This window comes from Misgurnus anguillicaudatus, chromosome 8, assembly GCF_027580225.2.
Source record: "Misgurnus anguillicaudatus chromosome 8, ASM2758022v2, whole genome shotgun sequence".
Taxonomy (NCBI): domain Eukaryota; kingdom Metazoa; phylum Chordata; class Actinopteri; order Cypriniformes; family Cobitidae; genus Misgurnus; species Misgurnus anguillicaudatus.
In genome coordinates this window covers 14,155,070-14,161,069 of record NC_073344.2, presented here as the reverse complement: position 1 = coordinate 14,161,069, position 6,000 = coordinate 14,155,070, and the positions used below count along the sequence as shown (strand labels likewise).

Here is a 6,000-nt window from a genome sequence, read left to right as displayed (position 1 = left end):
AGAGACTTGTGTTTGTAGTGCTCACTTCATTTGAGGTAAGTCATCATTTTTCAGCACTGTTAGATTAAATTATAAAGCCTAAATGGTATGAACAGTTCGACCCCGTTCTGCGCGCGCACCCGATAGTCATTTAATGTTTACAAACCTTGAAGGGGTCTATACACCATAATGAAAACCATTGCAACAAAGAAAATTAGGTTTTTCCACATTTTTGCGTATTTTGTATTATTTTTTCTTTACATGCCAATAATGATGATTCAATAATTCATTCTTTTTAGAAAAATGGAAAAAGCTTATAAACCAAATAAAACATTTGTAATTAAGGCAACTTAATTTTAATATGAACAATATTCAGCATTTGAAACTTAAACAGTGTTCTACTTTTTCTTGTGCTGAGCTTGCATTGAATACCACAACCCTGTCAACACAATAGGCTTTGTTTTCTGTGCAAGTCTAAGCCTGTCCATATACAAAATTTGTCTTAACAATTTTCTATAATCTTTTAACAACATAAACACCAGTGTGAGCATACCCAATGTGAAAACCTCTTAAAGTTTAAGATTGTGCCTTAAAAAGATGGATGCCCTCTAGGCTTGGATTCCAGATAAGTGTCGACAGATGCTTGGGTGTGCCACTGGAGCATTCAAATGAGAGAATGAGAGACAGGAAGAAAAGGTATTTAAAAACCTAATCTAACATAAACATTTAGGAAAAATGTAATTATATTTGCCCATTTTTTTCCACTTAATTGGTTAATTTAAATTAGTTAAATTAGTGACCATCGACTTCCATAGTAGGTATAAAAAATATGATGGAATTTAATGGGTACCATCAACTGTGACCATCATTTATCAAAATATTGTCTTCATCATTTATCATGATACTTTCAAAATAGTTTTTCCTACTATGGAAGTCAATGGTCACTATGTGCCTTGTGTTTACCATCAGTTCTTAAAATATCTTCTTTTATGTTCATCAGAAAAAAGAAATTCATACAGGTTTAGAACAACATGAGGATGAGTAAATAATGACAGAATTTTTATTTTAAAGGGAACTATCCCTTAAAATGGGACATATCATTAAAATTTGACTTAAGTGCTCTAATTGGGTCCCCAGTGCTTCTATCAGCCCAGAAAATATAAAAAACGGCTTAGTTTTGGTAAACCATTCTCTGCAAGCATGTGGAAAAAAATAGATAATTGAAATTCGGCTCCCCTTGTGATGCAGAGAGAGAGAGAGAGAGAGAGAGAGAGAGAGAGAGAGAGAGAGAGAGAGAGAGAGAGAGAGAGAGAGAGAGAGAAATATAATTGACAGCACAATTGAGTTTCAATTTTAACAAACCAGCATCATGGTGATCAGTGTTTGCACTTCATCAGCTCATTTGCATTAAATAGGACACACCCAAAATGGCACATTTTTGCTAACACCTACAAAGTGGCAATTTTAATATGTTATAATAAATTCTCTATATGGTATTTTGATTTAAAACGTCACATATGTACTCTGGTGTCACCAAAGATTTATTTTACATCTTAAAAAATCTTGAGAAATTTCCCCTTTAATACAAAACACATTAAGCAAGAAAAGCAATGAAAAGTGTCTATCCAGAGCATAATTATTTTGGCAGAAGAAATATGAATTTTGCCTACATATCAATGGTCTTTAAATAGGCACTTTACTGCCACAACACTTCATTTCTAACCCGTCGAATCTCCACTTCTAATTTTATAAAACACTGCAATGTTGTGGGCCCTGGGGAAAATAACGCGTTTAATTACGAACGTACAATTTACCTGTAACGTACAGGTACAGGCACGAGCATAAAGCGCACGAGCAGAGAACATCCGTGATTTGATTGGCTTTAATGTGAGAAGGCGGGCAGCTCGCGCACAGATCTGAAAGATGATCCTGAGAAGAGAGTGAGGTAAAAAAAAAACGACAGAATGTCTAGAGATGGATTTAGTTAGCTGCAGGCGTCTGAACAAGTCTGGACCACATTCACAGAGGCAAACAGCACAAGCGAGGAGATGTGATTTTATTTCTCCGATGAGAGGATTTTGAAGACTGGCCTGACTGGAGAAGTCAATCGGCAAATGCTCGCGCATCGCTCACGAGCAGTTTGATAAATGCGCAGTTGGAAATCTTTCGACTCGTTCTCCGAAGAAATTCAGGCTTGTTTAAGGAAATGTGGCATACCATGCTTCAATAGGACTGTGTCATCTGCTGTTGCACGTTGGTCTTCTGGTGACCCGTCCTGAGCGGTAAGTAAAATCTACTGTATGCCGACTATCAAATTGGTTTCGCGCTTCAGGATAACTGATGTGACGTCATTAATAGGTCACTCTGGGTCAGTGATACAGGTCGCATCAGGGTCAGTTATTTAAAAGCGTAGGTCAGAAAATTATTAATATGTTGTTCATTTACTCACCAATATGCCATTTAAGATAGGTAACAATGTTTCTTCATGAAAACATTAAGGAGGATCTTGAGCTAAAACCGTGGTCTGAGGTAACTACAATCTCTTTGAAAAAGAAAGGTTTTAGTATGAGTGATAAGTGAACGGAAACGTCATTAATGTGACAAGAAGGTCACACTGACTGTTTATCTGAGTAAAAACTTTCATTTTCTTGCACAGGGGATCGTTTTGCTTAGTAAGACCTCTTCATCATCAGAATCTGTGGGGATATATTTTGTGATGCCTGTATTTGCTTTGTTGACTCTTAGATAGATCTTAAGATGCATTTTAATCAATTATCAATGACCACAGAAAAAGGTCACCTACATCTTGGCTGGTCTGTAAGAAAGTTTTAAGCAAATATTCGGTGAATGATCTGTTTTACGGTCCACTGTCTACAGCCTCAGACGTCACGCCCACAAACTGTTGGCTGAAGTATTGAAGGTCTGGCTACGCGAGACTAACTGTCTGTTATTGAGCACTTTTGTAAAAAATGCAAGGTTTTATTAGTCAGAAATTTGGTAAAAGGAACCAAAGCACAGAGTATAATGGTTTGAGATATAAAGAGAAAGGAATCAGAACACACAAGAATAGGACATACAGTACATGTGTACACATCTAGGTACTGTAAGGAAGAGGTCTCAGTTTTGCTCCTGGACACCCTCTTACTTGCATCTACCTTAGCTTCAACCCTTATCAAACAAGTAAATTAAGAAATTTAGCTGTGGATTACCTGTTTATTTGTGATAGATGCTATTTTCCACAGGACAGAAGGTCTTGAGGAGTAGAAAACAAAAAATAAATGCAGTCACTAATCAGGATAGGCGATAAAGCATTGAAAGTGAAAAAGGGGTTGAAAGTAGGGTTGCCAACTGTCCCATATTAGCCGGGAACCCAGGACGGCCCGTATTTTGGGCTTAATTGATTTATCCCATACGGCAGTGTTTCCTTACCAGAGGGTCGGGGCCCACATGGGGCCTCAGCAGATTTTCAAGAGGGCCTCAAGATGACTTAAAGGTCATGTTCTTCCTGATACCATTTTTTAAACCCTAGTTAGTGTGTAATGTTGCTATAATAGCATAAATAATTCCTGTAAAATGATAAAGCTCAAATTTCACTGCCAGGCGATATATTTTCTTCAATAGAATTCCTCTTTAAAAGCCTACAACGAACAGTCGGTTTGGACTACAACCCTCTATTTCCTGCTTTAATGACGTCAGTAAAACAGTTCGTTGACTAAACTCCGCCCACAGGAATACGTCAGTTACCAGCTTTGGCTCAAACGGCTCTGCTAATGCCGAGTTCAGACTGCACGATTTTAGCCCTGATTTTGACTCGCCGACAGGTTTTGCGAAATCGCCGACAAATGGCCGAAATCACAGGCAAATCGATGCTCGTGCACGCGAGTGACAATCACACAGTGTGAATTATAAAAGACGCGTTCTGAGAGGATCGCCGACGAGTCGCCGACACCCGTGAGATATTTGGCATGCTAAATATCTGGACCGGTCGGGGATTCAAAATCATTCCGTGTGAAATGTGTTTTGACTGCCAATAACATCGGCGATGACCTACATCCAATGAGAGAGCAACATACAGGACAGCTGGAAGTTCGGGGAGGAGCCTCTCCAAACATTTCCTCATTCATAATTTTTATTTCTTCTTCTTTCTGCTGCAAATGAGCGCACATGCAATTTGTATGGTAAACTTCTTGCGGGTGACTATTTTTAATAATAATCCCAGTCTCACGTGAGAACTCCGGTCTTGCACGCGTGACCTCGCACTGTTTCCTTCGCGTCACTTCTCGCGTGCGTTTGGTTGTGAGACGTAGTTTGCGGACCGGGAAAAAGTTATCGGCGATTTTTCTTACGGTAAAGTCATGCAGTATGAAGACCCCTGTCGCCAATCGATCATGCAGTGTGAAACAGCAGCGACTGAACGCTTCCCCTGATAATCACGCAGTGTGAAACCACAGGTGACCCGACTAATTTGAAAATCATACAGTCTGAACTCGGCATAAGCTAAGCTGCTATCAAATCACAGCACACTAAACAAACTACACAATCAGAACTCGATACGTATTTCTGAGGGAGGGACTTCACATAACAAGGAAGACATCAGCCTGTTTTGAGGACAGTGAAAACAGCGCTATACAGATAAGTAAATTGTGTGAAAAATACCGCATTTTTTTTACATGTGAAACATGAACACATGTTATATTGCCCACTTTAAACACAATCAAAGCTTCAAAATCACAGACAGAACGGGAGCTTTAAAATTATAAAAATTGGACAAAACAAGCCTTAAAATAAGCTTTAACAAGCAAAAATCAAGATGTTTTTTTTTTGGCCATTTTAGTAGCGAATATCCATCTGTCTAGTCCAGGGGTGGGGAACCCTGGTCCTGGAGGGCCACTGTTCTGCAGAGTTTAGTTCCAACCCTAATTAAACACACCTGAACAATCAAATTAAAGTCTTCAGGATCACTTGTAATAGAAATTCAGGTGTCTTTGAATAGGGTTGGAGCTAAACTCTGCAGGACAGTGGCCCTCCAGGACCCAGGGTTCCCCACTCCTGGTCTAGTCATTCTAAGTTCTATTTAATTTTATGTGGAAAAAATTGAATGAGTGGGGGGCCTTGAAGTGAAAAAGGTTGGGAACCACTGCCGTACGGGACCTCTCGCGTTGCGTTTTTTGACTGCTACGCTGATCTTACCAGTGACCAGTGATACAAATGCTATCGAAATGCTCTCGAGGTACTCGAGGTGATCCGCATGTCGGTTCTTGCGGCGCCCGCATGAAGTCGAACAAGCAGCAACAGCAGCAGTGCTTATCAATTTACGACACTTGAGAATGATCACCGGACATCTGTCTTCCCATCACAGACCCCCTCAAGCACAATCAGTATACGTTGAAGGGGGTCATATAATACGATTACACTTTCTGTTTTTTATATAGTGGGTTATTTAGCTGTTAGTGCATGAACGCATCAATCTGGAATGCCCCAACGCATTTCCAACTTGGAATTGGCATTTCTGGCTAGAACATTCTCTCGCTTCTGATTCACAGCCTGTAAGTGTATTTCAAAGTGACAAAGTCGGCAACCCTAGTTGAAAGGGTGTAGAAGACCTTTATTCTGAAGTGATCGATATAAAAAAGTTAAGTGTATGTTGATCAGAGCGGCAACACACCACCATTAATTGAATGTGTGCTCAATAAGAATTATAAGAAGAATTTTGAGTCGGTTTCAGGTCAATGCCATAATCAGCTGGGCTAAAATTCAGACAAGGAGCTATCTGCATTTAACATATTTAAATACTTTTCATCGTGTGGTTTGTGTGTTTTGACTCTTGAACATAAGCATCATGTAATTTCCAAATTGCTTGTTCAGACAGAATGGGCGGACCACGACCTTAGCTGAACTCGTGTGATTCGTCACATTGCATATCTCTTACTAAGATAGGCAGAGCGAAGGTGTCTAGGTTACCGTGAATGCTTGCTGAGCATGCATGGATGGCTGTGGAACTGTTCTTTGAACGTTAGTGTG

At 39.6% G+C, this 6,000-nt stretch overlaps 1 protein-coding gene across 1 annotated transcript in view; it reads left to right on the top strand.

Annotated features, from left to right (window-relative positions):
* Positions 1-1,937: 1,937 nt before the first annotated feature.
* The window catches only part of col7a1 (collagen, type VII, alpha 1), a 100,809-nt gene continuing 96,746 nt past the window's right edge, over positions 1,938-6,000 (top strand). Inside the window, exon 1 of the mRNA XM_073870349.1 lies at positions 1,938-2,261. The gene's annotated coding sequence lies outside the window, so the exon portion shown is untranslated. The remainder of the gene's footprint in view (positions 2,262-6,000) is intronic.